Below are 24,475 nucleotides of genomic sequence, written 5' to 3' on the forward strand. Positions count from 1 at the left end.
AATTCTCAAAGTTTCTATAGTTAAAACCAGAGGAACATTCATCAGTGACCAGCTTTGTGTTTATCTCTGGAAAAACATTTCTTATGGTGCCAAGTTGGAGATTGAAACTCTACATTATCCACTTCTTGATGTGGCTTTGTCACCCATATTTCTTCAGGAATCTCTTTGTCCCAGATCCACAGTTTCATGTCAGTGGATGGTAGATTTTAAGACAGCACCTGTACCACTATTGTCATTCCTATTGGATAATGTAATATAATACTATATTATGTCATATTATTTCAAAACAAATAATATGCTATATGTTGGGATGAGAGAAAAACAATAGATCTATGATGTCATTGGTGCAGAAAACTTATGATGAAAAACCTGCTCTATCAATAAAAAATTTTACCTGCTCTATAACTTGTTCTCTTAAAGTTTGCCTTGGGGAACTTAGAGGTAAAGTAACTTGGACATAGGGGCAGGTAGGTGGGACCATAGTGCACAGAGTGCTGGGCCTGAAGTCAAGAAGACTCATCTGAGTTCAAATCTAGCCTCAGACACTTAATAGCTGTGTGACCATGGGCAAGTCACTTAATTTGTTTCATTTTCCTCATTTGTAAAATGAGTTGGAAAAGGAAATGGCAAAACACTTCAGTTATTTTTGCCAAGAAAACCCTAAACTGAATCATGAAAAGTCAGACAGAACTAAAAAAAAAAACAACAACAACAACAACAGTTAAACAACAACAAACTTTGACCTAGCAATATATCTAGTATACGTTAGAGGCAAGACTTGAATCCATTTTTTTCTGACAAGGCCAGCTCTCCATTTACTATGCCATGATGACATGTTGATTCTCTGTCTCCACCCCCGCCCCCTTTCTTTCTGTCATTTTCTATTTATATATGTATGTATATGTATACACACACAGCTATTTCCCATCATCAAAAGTAAAATAACTTTTCATTTGTATCATAAATGTGTATATGAAAATTATTAATATGTTTTTAGAATTCTTCTATCAAAAAAATCATGTTTTTAAGGATTTTTTTCCTATTTTTTGCTATTTCCTCATGAGTGCCCAGATAAATATTGCCACAAGACCCAATTGCCTTTTGGAATCAAAAATTACAATATTTAGGTGAATGAGACATACAAGAAGAAGGCTGCTTTCTACTTCCTTGGTATTTGCATATATTGCCCGTTCTTATTAGGAAAAGTCTAAATATTATCTTAAATAATACTTTACCCCCAAGATGAATGAAAAAATGTATGCCTAATAGGACATTGTGAAAAGTTTTTTAAAATAATAATATAATCACCAAAGGTAGAACTGAATGTAGTCTTCTATTCTTATGTGATTTTTCAAAGTATAGTACTAAGTTTCCATATTAAAAAAGACATGGAGATCTGCTTTCACAGTGTATTTGAAACACAGAGAAAAAGGTTGCATGCTGAGCAATGAAATTGATTTTTTCCCCCCGCTCTTGAAAAAGGCCTATTCATTTCATTCAGGTCTGCCATATTTTTAAGCAAAAAAAAATAAAAATAAAAAAAATTTTGGTAAAAATCTTAGGAAATCTGCAGGGGTCCTGGGACTAGAGTGATATTTCTTTCTAGCATCATATGAATAACTCATCTGCTGGCCCCATACTCATTTAGTCCAAATGAAATAATAACAAGGCGACTCAGAGGAAACCAATTCTGTGTCTTTCCCAATCCTTCATATTTGTTACACAGTGATTAATAAAAACCAAACACTTGGAGTGTTAAAAACTAGGGAGAGTTTAGCTATATTATATTCTTGTAGCTAAATATTTGGATTCTACATGTGGGTTAGAGAAAAAAAATTTCTTTTATTATAAACATCTTGATCAAGACACAGATAAATTATATCAAGACAGGTGATCCTAAGAAGATATATTCAAAATGAAAAATGTGTTTGTATGAAAAGTGTAGCTTTAACATATACTACAATCTGTATCACTAGACATCATGGGATATGTCACTGTCTGAAATGTAAGTAAGAAATCAAATAAATGGACATATTATATTTTGTAACTAATAATTTCTTTCTCTCCAAATATCCTTAGGATACTACTATGAAGCACTAAGTTTTTAATATCCCAAAGTAGCATGTTTTCATTGAAATATTATTGGTTTGTCTAATGATTACCCAAAGATGGTGCTTCTTCAGTTTTGTTAATTAAAGCACTTTTCATATTACAGTCATCTAACCCTGGAAGCATGATAAAAATAACTGGGACCAACATTGGACAAAACTTTGGAGTTTCTTTTTACTCTTCCCTCTCTCTTTTTTTTCAGTGTCTTTCCCCAGTCTTTTGATGTTCCCTCATCAAACTTTCTAATGCTGTTATCCTTTCCCTAAACCATTCATGTTGCTTCTTCCCCATCGCATTACTCCAACTGTATATGTTCTCTCTGACCTCCAACTATGCCCCTGTTCATTGTGCCCATTCCCTCCCTTCAGAAAGTTGTTTCTTGGAGAAGATAGGATAAATAAAACTTCACAGAAGTGTCGATAACTACCACATGTAATAGCCTCTCTCCCAGAGCTCCACTTATTCATTTTAACGTGATAAAATCTTAGAAATAAATTCCTAATGACAAAATGTTAGATTTTGAAACTAGCTTATGAGAGATATTTCTTTTTTTTGAAAAGGAAGGATGGGATCACTCTATGTGGTCAGCCATCTAGTCTGCAGTCTAATAGGTCCAGCCCTTCATCACATAGAAGTATAAAATGTGTCTTTTTGTAAAGTTCTATTGATCCTAAGGTATACTACTCATTTATGTTCAGCCTTTAGTTTGGTGTTGGAAAACTCTATAACAGTTTGAGTCAGCAATCCAACTAACTCAGAGTTAAAAGGCCATGCCCAAAGAAATGTCTACTGTTTTCTATTTTAAACAGCATTTACAAGAGTTGGAAGGAAACCATTCACTTTTCCAGTGATCTCATTTGCATAGTGAATGTATTGCTACCATTACATAACTAGGCTGGCTGGCTCCTAGAACTGGTATCAGCATCATGTCGTCTGACAATTCCAGTTTTAATCTTATCTGTACTTAACAAAAGCCCCAGCCAGTTTCTTCAAACACAGCTTTGGAAAATTGTCTTCTAAATCCAGATAGTAATGTCTACAAATAATCAAGATCCCATAAAAAATACCCATCCCATATATATGGTCATCCAATTATTTCCACAGAGAATATTATTTATGCTTCAAATAGTCAAAGTGACTCATAGTTGGCAAAGAAGCAGCTGATGGAAATAGAAGTCATGCTGGAAAACAGTTTTATGTGTCTTGTAGACTCAAATTATAATAAATTATTGCTATTTGAGTGGTATTAGCCCCTCTCAGAGAAAACTCCAGTCACCAAAGCACTGACCAAAATTTTGGCCATCCTGGAAAGCTTTTATTGGCTGATTAGATGAAAACTTTTATTGGAAAAGCAATGAGGATTACAAAGTCCATTAGCATGATTTGCTCCACCTCTTAGAGTCATGAAAGCTGTCAGACTAACTATATAAAATAGGGAAAATCCATTAACCTGGACCTGAGATGAATCACTCTTCTGGCACCAGCTCCACTACCTAGCATCACTCATGGAAACTAGATGAATATGAAATGGATGGGTAATGAATGGTAAATTTGAAGTTACTATCTATAATAAGGCAAAAACTCTTTTCAAAGTCTCCCAGTCCTACTTTTGCTTAGAAAATTTTAAGAAACTAGAAGACAGTTTGTGTTCAAGAAGAAAGGTATACCAAAATGCTATTGGTGAAGGTGGAGATTATTCTAACCATTCTGGAATGCAACTGAAAATTAATGAAGAAAAGTTACTAAACTGATCATATTAACACAAATATGCTACTTCCATTTTATATCACCAAAGATGCAATTGTCAGGAAGACACCATATAGATCTAATATTCATAATAGTATTTTTGTAATTAAAAAACAACTTGTAAATAAAGTGAAATTTCATTAATTTGTGAACAACTGAGCAAATTAACATAAACAAAGATATGGAATTTTATTATGTAGTTAGAAATGATGAATATATGAGGAATAAAAAGAAATATGCTGCCTTTATATTATTTTATTATTATATTAAATGTTAAGTTGGAAGCATATCAAAGACAACTTGGATAATAAATTCAGGAGTAAATAGATGATATTAAATATCCTTGGGGAAAAAAAAAACTCAAAATTACTTTTCCTTACCTGACAAATCTGTTCTTCTTCAACTCTTGACATTTATTTGATGAGTTAAATACTTTGTTCTATTTGCTCATGTCTGTGAACTATGATAATATTAAACTGGATCTAAAACATGTAGAATCTTTTCATTAGAATTTTTATTCCTAGGGATGAATTCAATTCATATTCTATCCAACAAGTTATCATTGTAAAATGAAATTATTTGAATTCTCCAAGGACACAAACAGTATTACCATGAACCAGAATTACAAAAGACAAAAAAGTTAGGTTGAATCAAAATTGCACCTAATTCCTAGTGTTTATGTAATTCCCCTTGTAAATGTTTAGATTGGTACTTAATAGTAAGACTCTCTTAACAGATTCATCTTGAAACATAACCTGCAGCCTCTGACCTGGCCCTCTTCCCAATAACCTGAATAAATTTGAAATTTTGGAGTAGGATACACATAGATCACTGTGAGAACTCTAATTACCAAATATTATAAATTTCGAGGATCAGAGAGCAAAAGGAAAATGGATAAATTGTTAGCTACTTCAATGTTTCTTTCAGCTGATCCTAATGGAAAATGAAGCACTTCCTCATTACTTCAAAAAAGTTGCCAGAAGGCTGGCATATACATAATGCTTTGCAGTATGTATATATATGTGTGTGTGTGTGTGTGTGTGTATATATATATATATATATATATATATATATATATATATATATATATCGGATCTGAGAAGTGAAATGATTTGTCCAATGACATATATCTCATAATTTCCACTAAAATCAAAGGATCATAGATTATAACTGGAAGAGACCTCAAATATCACCCCTTCATTTTACAGATGTAGAAAGGAAGTAATTTGCTCAAGGTAACAAAAGCAATGTGTCAAAGCAGCCAGAAAGACAACAAACATATATCAAGTGTTTACCAAATACCAGAGTTTTGAATCAGATACCCAGTTAAGGTCTTTCTAAACTAAAGAACTCTTTATACCACATCACAAAAAAGAAAGATAATCTGATACTGTAGCCAATGGTCTTCACACTTTGCTACATGGTCTCCACATACAGGAGTAACTTTAAGCCTTATGATAAGGCCCATAGCAAGCTAACAAAGGGAATAAAAAATATAGTAAGTGATCGAAGAATGAAAGACTTTTCTATTTGAAATATGTATAAATCCAGTCATAATTTTGGGCCATCATCAGTCTTTCCAAAAACAATTCAGTAATAAATATCTATCAAAATATCATTTATTGTGCATTGGAGATAGTAAAGGAAGAATAATTCCTATAGCATGTTAAACATAGTCTCCGAAACTAAATCAACGGGTAGCAAAATTCCCTTGAATTCTCTCCAGTAGTGACAGGAGGAAATACTATATTGGAATGAAGGGCTGGAAATTACCCTGATTGATTATCCTGTAGAATGAAAGTCTGTTTTCTGTATTTAAGTGGTCATATCACTCTAGTTCTCAAATATGTCATCCCATTATCTACAAAATTAAGTCCAAATTCTTTGGCCTGAACATAAGGTCTTGGATAATATATCCCCAGGTTTTTCCCTACTATTTCTCTATATTTATTGCATCCTTTGTTCAAACTGGGCTACTCACTCTTTTCTAAACTTGTCCTACATTTTCTTGACTTTGGGCTTTTGCTAATACTTCTTCTCCTTTGCTTATAGAATGTTGTTCCTCCTTTGCCTATATATCTAAATGCTATTGCTCTTTTAAAGCTCAGATTAAATTGTTCTTCACCAAGAAGTCTTCCCTGGCATAATCTATCCCTTTTCTGAATGTCCATAGGCTTAATTTTGTACTATAGTTATTTCTACTCATCTTATGTGTCCTCCTAGATTGCAGACTCTCTTAAGAGAGGAACTATGTTGCATACATTTTTTTCAGAATATCTGCTGTTGTATTGAAAATATGCAAGAAACAATGGCACGTTGAATTTAATTGAGTTCTGCTCACAATAATGTGTCCATTTTGGTTTTGTTTGGTGTTAGTTATTCTAAGGATATATGAATTGTCTGTATATGAGAGAAATCAGAACTAAGTCTGAGATTTTATTACTATGGGGAACTAAGAAATAAGGGTGCTGTCTCTGTCTAGGCATTTTGGCCCCATCTCTGTAATTTATACTCTTAGAGTTGCCTTAAGTAGTGGAAGGTTATGAAGCTTTCCCAGGATCTATCCCAAGCAGCTGTTATAGATCAAACATCGAGCTTGAATCTATATCTTCCTGACTCTGAAGCCAGCTCTATCCAATATGCCACGCTTTCTTTCCCATCCATGTTTAATGTCATTAATTATGTTAAAACTTAGCTTAGAGATTCCAAAGTCAATGTTCTCTTTCTAGGTTTCAGCAAGCCATCCCATTTATAATGAAAAATAACCTTTGAAAAACATTTAAATAGAACTCACCACATTATAGTATGATAATTTTTAGTGGAACACACAGTCTGTATATTATTTTTCATTACTTCTGAAAAAAAATTTAAAGTCATTCATTAGCTCTGTGATTCTCCATATTCTATGAAATGTGGTTGAGAAATCAGCATGACAAAAAATGTGCGGTCCTTCCTTTATGAAAATGGCAGTGCTAGTCTGCCATCAAGGAGGTCATGAAGAGTCAGAACAACTGAAAAATGACTGAACAACATCAAAATTCCACATACCTCTTGTATTTCTTGCCTTCTTAATAAGTAGAGAGGGAAGGATGAGAGAGAGAATTCTGAACTGAAAATAATTTTAATTGAAAAAAGGCAGGAGGGATTCAATGCATTCACTTAATTTCAGAAAGTATTTAAGCATCTATTATTGTGGGCTGGGGCACCAGATGCTGGGGATACAAATATTAAAATGGAACAATGTCTGTCTTCATGAAGCTTATCTAATAGGAAGGGAGGATGAAAGTACAACATGACCAGATAATAAGTGAAAAAATATGTGAAATAATATAATATGGTTCCCAGAGGTATTTAGCCATAATAATTGATAGGGATAATGAAGGGTAGATAAGGAAGGCATGCAGTCAGAAAAATAATTGGAGTGGCATTTGAAAAGTGTGTTGAAAAAGCTAGGGTTTCTATTAAGTGTAAGTAAGTGGCTTGACCTTTGTAAGCAAGGGAATGTAATTGTTTTTCATATACTTCATATACTTTTCATATACTTGTAATTGTTTTCATATACATAGCCATACAAAATTCACTGAGAATTAAAATAATATTCAATAGGGCAGCTAGACTGCACAGTGGATAAAGTACTGGCCCTGGAGTTAGGAGGACCTGAGTTCAAATTTGGCCTCAGATACTTAACACTTCCTAACTGTATGACCCTGAGAAAGTAACTTAACCCCAATTACCTCACAAAAAAAAACAAAACAAAACAAAACAAAAATAGTGTTTACAATATGTCTTTTAGATACATAAATATCTCCTCAGGAAGGGATTTAAAATCTAACAAAGATTAGTCAGCCAACAAGAATTTATTCCAGGCACTATGACAAGCTTTAGGACTACAAAGAAGAGGGGGTGGAGAAGAGAAGCAAGTAGTATCTACCTTGAGGAAGCTTATATTTCAATGGGAAAGAGAACATGGAAATAATGAGTTAATATAAGATATAGACAAATAAATGGAAGGTGATATGAAAGGATGAATTATCAAGGAGAAATGAAGTTCAAAATAAGAAAGGCTTCCTTAAGGCAAATTTTGAACAGAATCTTGAAAAAAGCCAGAAAAAACTAAACAAGTAGGGGATAAGGAGGGAGCGTTCTAGATATGAGGGACAATCAGTACTAAGGCAGAATTGAAAGATAGAGTGTTGTGTTCAAAGAACTGCTTGTTATGAAATGTAAAATAAGGAATAATTTCGACTAAGAGAACTGTTGTAATTGGAAGTATATTGAAAAGCTGAGAAGAAGATAGGCTGGAATAGTAAGAAACTTGACAGAGGAACCAACCAGAAAGCTATTGTAATCATCCAGTGAATTTAGTTTGATTTAGTGCTGTGACATTAACAATGGAGAAAGGGGGACATTGAAAAGAAATTTAAAGATAGAAATGATGATGTTTGGTAATAGACTGGATAGATCGGCTGCAAGAAAATGAAGAAACAAGCATAACATTAAGTTTACCAGCCTGAATGACTGGGAAGGTGGTGGTAGCATAGATAGTAACAGGAAAACTCAGAATTAGGAAGAATTGGAAGGTAAGAGTAATGAATTTAGTTTTGGATATATTGATTTAAAGATACCTTTGGAGATTGCATTTAAGATGTGGAAAAAGCAGTTAGAGACTGAGTTTGGTAGAAAAATCTAAAATTGGACATATAGAAATCAGAATGATCTACATAAAGATAATAAAATGCATATGACTGAATGCTGAGATGATCACCAAGTAAGAAAACATAAATACAAGAAAAAGAATGATGAGGTATATCCAAATAGCTACAAAGTAAGGCCATGAGCCATCTTTCATTAAAGGGCTACCAAGAAAGGGATCAATCAGGGAAAGAAGAGATTATTTCTGCTAGAATATTCAGAACAGCCTCTATATGTGATGAAATATCAAGGTTGAGGAAAAGTCTATTAGTATAGAACAGAGTTTGGCTGTCCACCAACACCCTCAACTTGTGAAGTCAATTGAGTCAACATAGGAATCAAAACCCTAGATACGATTGGCAATTGAACAATCACCAAATATTTTATTAAGCACCTACTCTGTGTTAGACAGTGTACTATATTTTGGAGATACAAAGACAAGAGTTGAACAGTCCCTGTCCTCAAGGAACTTGCATAAATACAAAATGAAGATGAGGTAATTTTGGGAGGGTGATGAATGTCAATGAATTAACTAATACACATGGGAAAAGATGTCCTAAGAAGTCATATACTTCTCCAGGAAAGTATTTATTAAAGTCATCAAGAAACACAAGTCTAGAAGATTTAAAAAAAAAAAAAAAAACAAAGCCTCTCCAAGCTTCCATTGGTGCAGATCAGAAGAAAGAACACTGAATGTGGAGTCAAAAGGACTGCACTCAAATCCTGGCTATGATTGTTGCTAGTTATGTGACTGAGTCTTTACTTTTTTGAGCCTGTTTGTTATCTATGAAATGGGGATAAATATATTATCTCATGGGTGTGTTTAAGAAAAGGACTTTGTAAATGTTGAAGTAATATATTCACTTTGTATTATTATTAAAGTGAAAAATTCAATAGACTTCTTTAAAAAGTTATTAAACATCTACTATGTGCAGTTAACCATATAAGGCACTCCAAATGCAAAATTAGAACACAGTAGAGCTCCTCAAAGAATTCATGGTCTAATACGATGCAAAGATAGGTACAAAAATAATTTTACCACAAATAGAATAGGATGCAGAGGAAAGAGGGATGTAATAAAAATGTAAGGAGATGGAGATTCTTTTTACTATCTGAGGGTAGGATAGTAGAGTAGGACAGAACAGAGATCCTTCAGGGAGGAGATGATACCAGAGCTGAGCCTTGAAAGAAGAAAATGAATTAAATATAGTGATGGAGAGAGTGTGTGCTCCAGAAATAGGGCAGCATCAGCATGAGAACTCAGACAAAAAAGAGCAGGTTGATATTGAGTTTGGTCATAATATGCTATCTATGAAATGAAAGAAAAGAAAATAAGGACAAAGAAAAAGATTGGAGCCAGATTATGACAGCTTCAAATATGAGCTTAAGTAGTTTATATTTTATTTTATATGTGATGGCAAAGGCAATGAAGACTTTTGAGTAGGGGGTGATAAGCTCAGATTTGTGCAATGGGAAGATTATTGGGGTAGGTGTGGGAAGAATAGAAATTGTTAACACTCTCTGTGAAAGGGTAATGGAATGTATTATTTTTTATTACTTCAAAAAAAGAAAGAAAAACTGAGAAGCCATCAGAATCTATAGCTCTGCCTGCTTTCCCATCTCTACAATTTTTGTGAGAATCCTTGTGAAATAAATAGTAAGGAAACAAGCTTTTACAGATGATTTTCTACTACAAACCATGCAGTCTTTCTATGCAGTCACATAATTAATGGAAAGGCATAGTAAATGCATAATCCTGTCTAGTGTATTTATTTGATAATAAAATAGCATTTGACTAAGTAATGCAATGTAGTCTTTCAAGGCTTTTTCCAATAAGGTATCTCCCATGCGTTCAATGAAGTCATACCAAAAAATGCCTTCACAGAGGTAATCACAGCTGAATCTTGTCCATTCATCCTCTTCTAAAAGATGTATAAAACAGGAAATTATATCTTAGCCAAGGAAGTTGATTGTTTTCAAGAAGAAGGTCCAATACAGAGTCCAAATGGAAGAGGAATTCCCAATAGATTCATAAATTGATCTGTTTACCAATGATATTTTATTGATTGCATCATGCTCTAAAGAACTTTAGAGTTTCTTTATCAGAATGCATGTGAACTGAAAAGATTAGTTTAACAATCCAAACACACACACACACACACACACACACACACACACACACACGACCAAATGGATGAAAAATACATTTTGCCTAGATTCTGTCCTATAGGAAGAAATGTGTCCAATTGAGTAAACCTATAAGGATGTAGTATGTATATTTTGGACAAACACTTCAATTAATCTGAAACTAGAATGAAATTGGGGGGAAAGAGACAAGCTATGTTAAATTTAAAGTATTTAGTGATATCAAACTGCTTCCTAACAAAAACAATCTATATGGTTTAACTTCAATATTCTCCTAATGATATAATAGATCATGGAATACATAATCAAATTTATGGGTGTTCCAAAGGATGATTAAAAAAAAATAATGAGTGTAAGTAGGTTGTATCATGTGATCAAAGATGATTTTGTGTGTAGAATTCAAAGTCCTGAGTTCAAATTCTGCCTCTGATGTTTATAAACCATGTATCCTCAGGAAGTTGTGTAATTCTCAGTTTACTAGAAATTTGGAAGTGACCTTGGTCTCCTCTAAGTCAAAAGGACTTACCTGACATATGGTCATTCAGTCTCTGCCTGAAGGCCTCAAAGGAACAAAAATCCTACTCATTCTGTTTTTCAAGGTTTTCCTTTGAAATCACACTTGAATTCAACTCTGAAAAATTCATCCATCATCCCTGGTTTTGTCTTCTGAAGCCAAAAAGATCTAGTCATATACTCTTCTTAATGGTAGCCCTTTAAGAGTGAGAGATAAGAAAAAAAAACAGAGTTAACTTTCATATATTGAGCCCAAGTAATTGCTAAGTGGTGGTGCCTTAAATAGAAATAGAGAAAAGTGAGAATTTTTTTGAGGGGGAGATGATGAATTTAGTTTGGGTATATTTAAGCAGGACTATACTATCTCTTGTTGTCTTTTAAATCTAATTCCCACTCCTTGAATCCCTATAGAATAATAATTTTTAAAAACCTGGCCAACATCTTCAAGATAATACTTAGATGACCTGATAGCTTTCCCTTCTCTAGGCTAAATAGCTTCTATTCTATTCTTCATTTGTCCCCATAGGTCTTATTTTCCATTTCTCTAATCACTTCTGTTAATCACCCTTAAACCACTTTCTCCAATTCCCTAACATCCCTCTTAAAATGCAGCCACCAACAATGGACGCAATTTTAGCATGCTAATAATAGCTTACAGTCCACCGGGACTAGCAGGGTCAGGCAGTTCCTTAACATATCATTATAAAATTATAATCACTGACAATTTCATTTAAAAAAGAATCCATTTGCAAGTCAGTTACTCAAGTAAGCATTTATTGAATGTCTCCTGTTTCCACTAAAATGAGTTAGGGGAAAGAAAACAAATACAAAGCACAGCTAAGTTGTCAAAGAGTAGACAAAATAATTTTTTATAAAGAAACTACCTATATACACAAAATTATGTGAGAAGATTACAAAACAAATTGTTTTTTATCATAAAAAGTTTATGGTCCTAAATGTGAAATGGCATAATGTGAATAAAATAGATGAAGGGGAAGCCTAAAGAAATATTATTTTCCCTAAAGAAAGAAGACACAATTTTAATACATAGAGAAACCAATGTTTTAAAATGTATCTTTGTTCAGAATAAAAAGATTCAAAGAAATTTGGATTATTTAAAAGCCTTAGTTGAGTAGAAGAAGGTTATGTAATCAACTCTCCAATTACTAGTATTTTCTTTTTTTAAATGTCATGCAATATATTTGTTCTGTAGACAGTAGAATATAAACTCTTTGTGGGATTATCTAGTTTTGGCCTATTTCCTCAGAACCTATAAGTTTATATTTAGTGGATAGGGTCAAGGAGGAAAAAGAGAAAAAAGGGGGAAATAAAAAAGAGAAAATTGAGGAGAATGAGGAGAAAGATAAGGAAGAATAGGAAAAAAGGAGGAGTGGAGAGGGGGTAAAAGAGTAGGAGAAGAGAAAGGAGAAGAAGCAAAGGAAAGGAAGAGGAAGAGGCACAGGAAGGGAACAAGTAAGAATTTTTTCTATCTTTCCCCATCTACTGGTTTCTTCTCCAATCTCTAATATTCCTAAGCATTAATGAGATCAACCAAATCATTTCCAATGGAGCAGTAATGAACTGAACAAGCTATGCCCAGAGAAAGAACTCTGGGAGATGACTAAAAACCATTACATTGAATTCCCAATCCCTATATTTATGCCCACCTGCATTTTTGATTTCCTTCACAAGCTAATTGTACAATATTTCAGAGTCCGATTCTTTTTGTACAGCAAAATAACGGTTTGGTCATGTACACTTATTGTGTATCTAATTTATATTTTAACATATTTAACATCTACTGGTCATCCTGCCATCTGGGGGAGGGGGTGGGGAGTAAGAGGTGAAAAATTGGAACAAGAGGTTTGGCAATTGTTAATGCTGTAAAGTTACCCATACATATAACCTGTAAATAAAAGGCTATTAAATAAAAAAAAATATTCCTAAGCATTCTTCATTCTTTTGTTGTAGTTCTTATTTCAATGACACCTTCAACTTTTTAGAATTTCATTTCCTTCAAAGCTCTGCTTAAGCACTATCTTCTAAATGAAACTTTTCCTGACTTAACCACTTTCCAGATACTGGCACCTTCCTCAAAATGCATTTTACATATACTTATAAATGTAAATGTCCTCCCAATACAAGATCTGTTCCTTAAAGGCAGAAGCTATTTCTTTGTATCCCCAGAAAGTAGCATGATGCCTAGAATATAGTAGTTGCTTAATAACTATATGTTGACTGATTGATTACTAGACAAAGGTGAGAGAAAAAATTTAATTGGGAATAAATTAAATAGCTTGAGTTCAGTTTAGTAATTTGAAGGATTTACCAATGATTTCTATATCTTTCTAACTCATTCCAAATTATATTTTCTTGTGCTTCTGGGATCATAAGATAATAAATGCATAAGATTTAGAAATAGAATAGATAAAATGAGGTAGTCCAATCTGTCATTTTACCAAAGAAGAAATCAAAGATAGATACATTCAACATTTGTTCAGTTTTTGCCTGGCCAACTAAATCCTATTTTTGCTGGTAGAAAATGTGCATAAGTTGAAACTAAGTCTAAGAATTATCGCAAATACCAAATTTATTTATGAAAAAATATTTTAGGTAGTATCTTCAAAAGTTACTATGCTTTTTATGATTAGGTAGTATTTTCAAAATTACTATAATTTTTATAATAATGATGAAAAGAAGATTAATATAACATCAGGCAACTTGTCAATCAGCTGTAAAACATCCTTCAAAGATTATAGAAATTAAGTGCTAGAAAAAAAGATGGATAAATATTAAATATTGCTGTTTTGTCAACCCTTGGATCTGGAATAAGATTCTTGGAATTATCTCTTATGTGGTAATAGAAACCAATTTTCAAACCACAATTTAGTGAATGGAATTCATTTATTTATCTGAAACAATATTCTATTCTATTCAATTCAAATTAGTATTTATTAAATGTTTCCATTTTGTGACCTTCTCCATTTGAAGTCCAAAAGGCTTCTGCAAAATATCATTGCTATGTTGTTTTTTTACTAAAAAAACAAACAACAACAACAAAAAAAAAACCCATCATCCAACATTTCAATGAGTCCACAATTTCAGTTCTATTCTTCCTTGGCATGATGAAATATCACAGTGTTGGAGACAAAGAAGATAAAATGGATCATTTAGCTTCATTTTCCAATTCACCATTATGACCACTACCAAAAATCTGTTCTGAATTCCACAAACCTTCTCTTTCTTGGTTGATTTTCAATTTGAGTATCATGGTATGAAGCTGTTGGATTTTTTTTTAGGAAGATTCCACAAGAAAGAACATTTGGAATGTTCTATATTCATTGAGTAAACTGCAATTATGCCTATATTCCCAGAAAATGTTGTTTTTTACTATAGCTTAACAGAAAGAGGTTTAGTACCACAGAGGCTATGTTCAAATCTCAGTTTGCTAGATGTTGGCTCTGGGCAATTTTCTTAATCTCTTCAGAACTTTATAATATGAGAATGTGGGACTTTGAAAACCCTTTCAATTCTTTTGCTATAATGCCATGTTTCTCTAAACAAGGTCTTACCCCATCCCAGACTCCAGTATGCAAAGATATCTTAAGTTGATCTTATCTTAGTTGATATCTTTACAGATAACATTGAGATAAAGTAGGATGGAACAACCACACAACATGTTTTCTCAAAATAAAGGAACATACTTAAGGATAATGATTAATATTTAAAAGTTTGATTGGATATTGTTTGTTTTTATTTTGTTATTGGTTTGGGAAAATCTGTGATATATGTATATATCCATGTGCATGTCAAGGGAAATTCTGGCTATATGTTTTTAATTTACATATACTCATTCTATTTTTAAAAAATGAAAATAAGCTATTCATGGCAAAGTAGCCTCAAAAAACTGTTAAGATCAGCTCTTTAAAAACTTATTTTTTCATATAGGGTAAAAGGGGACAGAAATAGTGTGGAATCTTATCTCTTTCTCCCACTTGATCTAACATAGCTTCTTGAAATATTATACACATTTAATTGGGTATAGAAGGAACTAGAAGGGGAAAGAGGAAACAAATTTGGGGAAGGATAGAAGGGAAGATGGATTAAGGGAGACAGGGGACAGAAGCAAAACACTTGTGAGAAAGGAGAGAGAAAATGGGGGGGGGGGGTAAGATGAAGAGGGAGGAAATAAGATGGAGGGAAATACGCAATAATCATAACTGTGAATGGGCTCAATTCACCACAAAAGTGGAAGCAAAGAGCAGCATGGATAAAAAAGAATCCTTCAATTTGTTTCCAAGAAACACACTTGAAGCAGAGAGACACACACAGAGAAAAAAAAAGTAAATGGCTGAAGCAGAATCTATCATGCTTCAATTAAAGTTAAAAAAAAAAAAAAAGCAAAGAGAGCAATTACAATTTGAGACAAAAAAAAAAGCAAAACTATATTTAAAGAAATAAGCAAAGAAATTACCTCCTAAAAGTTGCCATAGACAGTGAAGTAATATCAATACTAAACATATATGCACGAAATGGTATAGCATACAAATGTTTAAAGAAATTAAATGAGTTGTTGGAGAAAATAGTAAAATTATACTCATGGCAGATTTCAATTTTCCAATGAAATTATAGAGCTAGATAAATCTAATAAAATTATCAAACTATGTAAATCTAAACACAAAATAAACAAGAAAAACTTAAAGATGTGAGTGGAATTTCAGAAAAATTAATTGTAATAGACTTCTGGAGAAAATGGGAATAGAAAGGAATAACCTTTTTTTCCATCAAAACCTGAGCATTTACTTTGCATTATTAGGGCTTAAACTCTCACAACCACATGCAAATAGGAGAAATATTAAATACATTCTTTTCGGAAAAACTGCAAAGACTTACATGAATTGAGTGTTACAGGAAAAAATTCTACACAGTACCAGAAATATTATTCATTGTTCAATTGTAAATGACTTAGCTATTCTCAGCAATAGAATGATCCAAGATAATTCCAAAGAACTCATAATAAAGAATAATATCTACTTCCACAGAAAGAACTGATAGAGTCTGAATGTAAATGAAACCATATTACTTTTCACTTTATTTGTGTGGGGGGGGTAGTTTTATTTTTTACAACATAACTAATATGGAAACATGTTTTTGCAAGATTGTAGGATAACCTATATCAAATTACTTGTCATCTGAGAGAGGGGAGAGGAGAAAGAAAGAGGAAGACAATTTGGAGCTCAATTAAAAAAAATATTATTAAGATAGTTTTTACATGTAATTAAAAAATAAAATATTATTTTAACAGTGTTCTCAAATTAGAAATATTAATCAAATCACTTATTAAGAAGTAATTGTAATACTTTCCTCCTTCCATTTAAATTGATGTTACATTTCTACTGCCCTCTCTAACATGTCCCTTTATTCCAATGTAAATCCAGTCACCTTTAAAGGAAAATCAGATCAAACTAGGAAAATATTGCCCTTAAATGAAAAGTAAAAGATGGAAAATATATGCAACATCCGAGGGAATTTTCTGGCTCAAACATTATATAAAGTATGAAAATTAATGTGACACGTGGATAACATGTTTTTTCCCCTAAAATATGTTTTCTATCTCTCTGATCCCATGTGATGCTGCAGTTGCTATAGCAACTACATTTTTGTACAGTGGAGCAAATATTTGTGTGCAGACAGCTTCCTTTTTACTTACCACACTCACATTCCCATTGTCGCCAATGGAAGTTATGAATTAAAAGTCTCGATGAGGTGTTTGTAGCCATTGAGATCTCTAATAAGCAGAAAACATTCTGTCATGTAAAACCTGTTGCTTTGTTCTGAATTTCCATTACTTTTCCTATACTTCATGATCCTGTAAGTTAATTAAGAAGAGAGGCAGCTAGGCATGTGGCATAGAGACCCACTCTGGAAATTGGAACAATCTCAATTGAAGACTCATTTCTTGAACTGTGTGAACCAGAACCAGCCCTGTAACCTATCAGTGCCCCAGTTAACCCTTGAATACAATAATTTGTGAAGTAAATGTCCATCATTATCAAAGATGTGCCTCTCTGTATAGAGCTAGATGAAAACAAATGTAGAAAAGAACTACTTTCAGGGGAGAGTTTGGGATAGAAAAGTTAGCAAGCCCATGGGTGAGCCCCCCAATCAAGGGATAAAATCAAGTTACTTATTTTCTTTTTTAAAAAATCTTTCCAATTTTCATTCCTTAACTAGATGGCTCTTCCTTACTTACTCTCCCCTCCCCAATCCATGTCACACAAAACCCCTTCAATGGCACACACTTGGAATAAATACTTCCACACTGTACATTTGCCAACAAAGTCTGTCAGATCAACTCTGTAAATGTCATGATCCTTAATGCTATTGTGGTCAAAATGAGGAGCGTTCCTGGAGCCCATTTGGCCAGACTCGGTGCGCACTTTGTTTCCCCAAGAGAAGAAAGCCAAGTAGTAAACCATTTTTGCAGAATGTCATTCTCCCACAACAGTTTATGAAAGAAACATCTGTGACAAGAATCTCTAATGCTTTGCTCAAAGCCACAGCTGACAGTAAAAGAGCATTGCTAAAAGTGGCAAATCAATCCCACTCCCCTCCTCCCAGAGCATGACACCTCATTTGCTATGTATCCCATGTATTTTCTTCACATGTGCTGAGAGACTGTGACATTGATGTGGTGGCTTTCATCCAAGCCTCAGCTGAATAAACACTCAGGCCGTGCACTGGGCAGGCTGGCATCCTCCGCAATGGATGCTGTCCGGGGCATGTTAACATTGCCAGTGGGAAGCGTTTGTCTAAGCTGCACATTGCAATTGGGGGATATAAATGGAATCTCAGAAATGCTGTTTAGAGAACTTAAAATCACCTGATTCCCAGAGACTGCACTGTGGCAGTTTTTTGGGGGAGATCTGTTTGTTTGGGGGTAATGTGGTTTTTATGACCCTACCTGAAAATATACACCAATCCAACTCAGGAAAATGAGTAACAGTAAATACAGCTGTGTTTCTGAAATTATTCCATTACAGAACATGCACTGTCTCCAGAAAAGAGGCTCATGACATTAGCATTCTTAGCATAGTTGGGGTATGTGGGATTGCTTTAAATTTAATTACAACTTTAGTTTGGGATAAACACACACATAATACTAAAGAAATTACCAACACCCCCATAAAGACTGTAAATAAATAAAAGCCCTTCCCGTTAATGACAATATTTTCTTCTTTTTTAAAATAAAAATTCTCTTGTTGGTATTAGTATTATTATTATTTTTTTACTCCTCAAAGCAATTAAGATTTGTTCCATATTATCCCATTTCATACACTACTCTTGTTGAGTTGTCTGGCTAGCTATTTCCTAGACATACTATTTCATCTCCCGGCTCTCTAAGATCATGTGCAAATGGTTGTTCACAACTGGAATGGGTTCCTCTTTCTCCTCTGCCTCTTACACTCTTTATCCTTCTTCAAGAAACATATCAGGGCATCTATGTCCAGTTTAAATAAAGAAACTTCATAGCCCTGGGTGAGGGGAATAATTGTCCTCAGCTGCCACACCTGGCCCGTGGGCCGTAGTTTGAGGACTCCTGTATCTAGGCCCTTTCTTGTTCATAATCCTACTTCCTGAAAAATGTTGAACTTGGAGGAAAGAAGAAGTGGCTTCATATTCTTACCTCAGAAACTTCTAACTGTATGACCCTGGGTAAATTGATTCATGTTTCTCCATCTGTAAAATGAAAGAATTGAGTTTGATGATCTCTAAGGCCTATTTCAAATCTAAATCTTGAATCCTATGATTCCACTTCAGTGGGTAACATTTTTCTTCTTGAAATTACTTTGTATTCTTCTACATATGTTTTGCATTTATTTATTTGTATACCTATTCTATCACCTTAGTGGAATATAAGGTCCTTGAGGGTTTGTACAGTTTCATTTTTTTTTATCTTGGCATCCTGTGGGCCTTGCCCATAGTGAGTACTTATAAATATATGTTGAATCAAATCAAGTCAACAGTCATTCCTTCATCCTATATTAGATCCCCCAAAAATCATTTAAACTTTTTTAATGATGTAGGGGAAAACTACCTCAGTCACAAATTATTTTGATTATTGCATTCCCCTTCTTTAAAAGAATTTTAATGTGATGCCTTTTTCAACTGAAATTATACTTAACAAGAAAGAATACATATACTATAATTTTCTCTGTCTCCCTGAATTCTCTTTAACATGATAATTCCCATAGCAAAAATCCATTTTTAAAAACCTAAAATTAATTTAGAGTAAATTTTCTTTCACACTATTTGACCCACCCAATGTAGTTGAGACCATGTCTAAATATTACAAAACACCAGTTTAAGGTTTTTTTTTTAAGTTTGAATCAATGATCCATGATGGAACTAGATGTCTCTGCATCTGTCAGTCCTCAGTTTCCTCCTTTATAAAATAGTGGGTATAGTCAATCTTCAAAAATTTATGATTCAATCGCTAAGTTGACTTTTCAGTCTCCAGCCAAAATAGTAATAATTGTAATTTTGCCTTTATGACAAATCTTCTATATGTCCTCCTCTCTCCTCTTATACTATTGCTTCCCCTTCTCCCCCTCCCCCATACAGACAGACCTTTATCACCTCATTCCTGTCCATAACAGTTGGTTGCTATTGACCTTCTTCAACTGCCTGCCCACTGAATGCTATCCCCCACTCAGCTGTCAAAATGATCTTCCTAAAGCATGGTTCCCACCATGTCACTATCCTGCCCTACCCCTATTCAATATTATACCAATGGCTCACTTTCAGCATTAATTTGGCACTCAAAGCCCTGGGCAATGTTCTCAGTCTTCTTTTCTCATGCTGGTATAGGCTTTCATCACTGCACATCTGGAATATTGCAATAGCCTGCCAGTGAGTCATCCTGACTCAAGTCCCTCCCCACTCAAAATCATTTTCTATTTAGCCACCAGTGCTTATCCTAAAGTTAAAGTCTGATCAGCTCCACCCCCACTCATTAAACTCCAATGACTTCCTATGCCCTTTGGAATCAAATACAAAAAATCTTCTGTTTAACATTCAAGATCCTTCATGACCTAGGACCCTCCTACCTTAATTGTCTGCTTGTCTTATACTCCCTGCCATATACTCTTCAGTGGGTGACAATGCCTTCCTTTCTGTTCCATGAACAAAACAGTCCATCTCTTAGCTCTGGAATTTTCTTTGGCTGTTCCCCATTTCTGAAATTCTGTCTTTTCACACCACTACCTTCTGGCTTTCATCACTTCTTCAAGTACCAACTAAAATCTCATCTATAGGAAACCTTTCCAAAACCCTCATTATTCTCATGATTTCCCTCTCCATTTTTAAAAAATCTGGTATACAACCTGATTGTATGTATTTGTTTGCTTGTTTTCTCCCCTATTTAATTTTGAGATCCTCAAAACACTAGTTTTTTACCTCTCTTTGTATCCCCATTGTTTAGCATGATTCTTGGAACACAGAGCTTAATAAATGTTTACTGATTTACTGACCATAGAGTTCTGCTATCTGTTCCTTCAAACAATTCATAGCTGCTGGTCTTTGTTAGCCAATGTTAATTAACCAACATGAATTTAATAAATATCTACCATATGTGTTAAATGCCAGGAATATAAAATCAAAAGTGTACCAATCCCTCTCCTCAAGGAGCTTTAATTCTGATAAAGGAGACACTGTAAAATATATACAGAGAGTGTGTATGTGTGAGTGTGTGTGTGTGTATATATATATATATATATATATATATATATATATATACATAATACATATGAATAAAAGGTACTTTGAGGATGGAAGATACCAACAATTACCAAGAGCACTAGAAGCTTCATGTTGTGGATCAGTTGGGCTGGGTCTTGAAGGAAATAGAGGATTCCATTGTTGGGGAAAAGCTTTTTGTTTTATTTTGCTTTGCTTTTTTAGATATGATGATTTTGTTGTTTTTTGGTTTGTTTTGCTTTGTTTTGTTTGTTATCCAGGTAGAGAACAAATAGCTCTTGTCTTAGAAGGAAATAAAATTGGGCTGCACTGTTATGTAGACCAGGAGTATGTCAGTAAATATTTAATGATTGCATCTTCAGAATTATTTTTAAAGTACATTGGACCACAAATAAATTCAGATCTAACCAAATGGAAAAATATTAAATGCTCTTGGATGGGGCAAGCAAATATAATAAAGATGACAATACTACCTAAACTAATCTATTTATTTAGCACTATACCAATCAGACTCCCAAAAAACTATTTTAATGACCTAGAAAAAATAACAACAAAGTTCGTATGGAAAAACGAAAGGTCAAGAAATTCAAGGGAACTAATGAAAAAAAAGTCAAATGAAGGTGGCCTAGCTGTACCACATCTAAAATTATATTATAAAGCAATGGTTACTAAAACTATTTGGTATTGGTTAAGAAATAGACTAGTTGATCAGTGGAATAGGTTAGGTTCAAAGGACAAAACTGCCAATAACTTTAATAATCTAGTGTTTGACAAACCCAAAAACCCCAGCTTTTGGGATAAGAACTCACTGTTTGACAAAAATTGCTATGAAAATTGGAAATTAGTATGGCAGAAACTAGGCATTGACCTACACTTAACACCATACACCAAGATAAGGTCAAAATCAGTTCATGACCTAGGCATAAAGAATGAGATTATAAATAAATTGGAAGAGCATAGGATAGTTTACCTCTCAGAACTATGGAAGAGGAAGGAGTTTATGACCAAAGAAGAACTAGAGATCATGACTGATCACAAAATAGAAAAAAATCGATTATATCAAATTGAAAATTTTTTGTACAAACAAAACTAATGCAGACAAGATTAGAAGGGAAGCAATAAATTGGGGAAACATTTGTACAGCCAAAGGTTCTGATAAAGGCCTCATCTCCAAAATATATAAAGAATCGACTCTAATTTATAAGAAATCAAGCCATTCTCCAATTGATAAGTGGTCAAAGGATATGACCAGACAATTCACAGATGAAGAAATTGAAACTATTTCTAGCCATATGAAAAGATGCTCCAAGTCATTATTAATCAGAGAAATGCAAATTAAGACAACTCTGAGATACCACTACACACCCGTCAGATTGGCTAGAATGATAGGGAAAGATAATGCAAATGCTGGAGGGGATGTGGGAAAACTGGGACACTGATACATTGTTGGTGGAATTGTGAATACATCCAGCCATTCTGGAGAGCAATTTGGAACTCTGCTCAAAAAGTTATCAAACTGTGCATGCCCTTTGATCCAGTAATGTTAATACTGGGCTTATATTCTTAGAGATTTTAAAGAAGGGAAAGAGGCCTGTATGTGGAAGAATGTTTGTGCTAGTCCTCTTTGTAGTGGCCAGAAACTGGAAACTGAGTGGACGCCCATCAATTGGAGAATGGCTGAATAAATTGTGGTATATGAATATTATGGAATATTATCGTTCTGTAAGAAATGACCAGCAGGATGATTTCAGAAAGGCCTAGAGAGACTTACACGAACTGATGCTGAGTGAAATGAGATGGACCAGGAGATCATTATATACTTCAACAACTTTATTATATCATGATCAATTCTGATAGACGTGGCCATCTCCAGCAATGAGATGAACCAAATCAGTTCCAATAGAGCAGTAATGAATTGAACCAGCTACATCCAGTGAAAGAACTCTGGGGGATGACTATGAACTATTACATAGAATTCCCAATCCCTCTATTTTTGTCAACCTGCATTTTGGATTTCCTTCACAGGCTAATTGTACACTATTTCAAAGTCTGATTCTTTTTATACAGCAAAATAACTGTTTGGACATGTGTGTGTGTGTGTATACATACATATATATATATATATATATATATATATATATATAGTATTTAACTTATACTTTAACTTATTTAATATGTATTGGTCAACCTGCCATCTGGGGGAGGGGGTGGGGGAAGGAGGGAAAAAGCTGGAACAAAAGGATTTGCAACTGTCAATGCTGAAAAATTACCCATGCATATATCTTGTAAATAAAAAGCTATTAAAAAATAAAAGTACATTGGACACACTTTTAAGTTTAATATGCATTATTAGCATTTTATCCATCCCCTTCTTGAGTCTAGGCAATCAACAATAACAACAACAACAACAACAACAACAACAAAAAAAAAAAAGACCTGATCTGAAGTAATTTGCCAGTTTTTGAGGTCTAAATGTTCACACTTAAAAGTTAATGCATTTCCACAAACCAGTATGAATAAGCCCCAGTACATCCCTGATAGACCAATTCAATGCTCCAAGACATAGGTAACTATTTCTAGATTTAATGTGAGGTTCATTACTTCCCTTCCCCCTCATGCTCCAGAAAAATATCCAGAGAACTTCTCTAGTTTACCAGGACTAATCTTTCAACAAGTTTTCCCAAATTTAGATCCATTCCTTTCCTCTCCTCCAGCATTCTCTCTCTTTTCTAATGTCATCATGCTTGAAACTACATGCAGTTTTAAAAGAAATCAAGTATAATAAATAGTTATCAAACATATATATACACACACACCTCCACAAGGCCAACTTCCTTCTCTTATGAATGATGAAATCTCCAATTTTATCAAAATGGCTCAGGCTGGCCTGCCTTCATTCCTGGTTCTTGACTTTCTGACCTCCAAAACATGTTTCCCATGATGTGTGCTTTATTCTTCCCTCTTCCCCACTAGTTTTTAAGCTAGCTTTTGTGAATTGTCTTCCCACTCCCCATCCCATTCTTAGGTAAGCTTCTTGAGGACAGAGAAAAAATGTTCTTTTTGCTGTATTTGAATTTTCAGCCCTTGACACAGTGCTAAACATATAATAAATACTTAACAAATGCTTGTTTTATCATTCTTCCTCTTTTCCCCTCTCCTTTTCTCTTTTCCTTTCTCCCTCCTTGCCTCCCTCCCTTCATTTATACAACTAATAAGTGAGGAAAATGGGGTTTTCAAATATTCTCCAAACTGCCTCCACATCAAAGAAAAGCTGAAAAAAAATTCATCATACCTGGGGAGAAAATGTTAAAGGTTGTCTGTCTCATAAGATCATAGATGGAAACCAAGAAAAAAATCTTAGTAACCATTTACTAGATGACATTAAAAGATTTTTTCCAAGGTCTCAGTGCTAATAAAGACTTGAACTCAAACCCTCTAATTCCAGCCTTAAGACTCTTTATTCTTTACTTCACCACATGGCATTTTTGGTAGAAACCAAGAAACTTATGTT

The sequence above is a fragment of the Sarcophilus harrisii genome, chromosome 3, assembly GCF_902635505.1.
Source record: "Sarcophilus harrisii chromosome 3, mSarHar1.11, whole genome shotgun sequence".
NCBI lineage: Eukaryota > Metazoa > Chordata > Mammalia > Dasyuromorphia > Dasyuridae > Sarcophilus > Sarcophilus harrisii.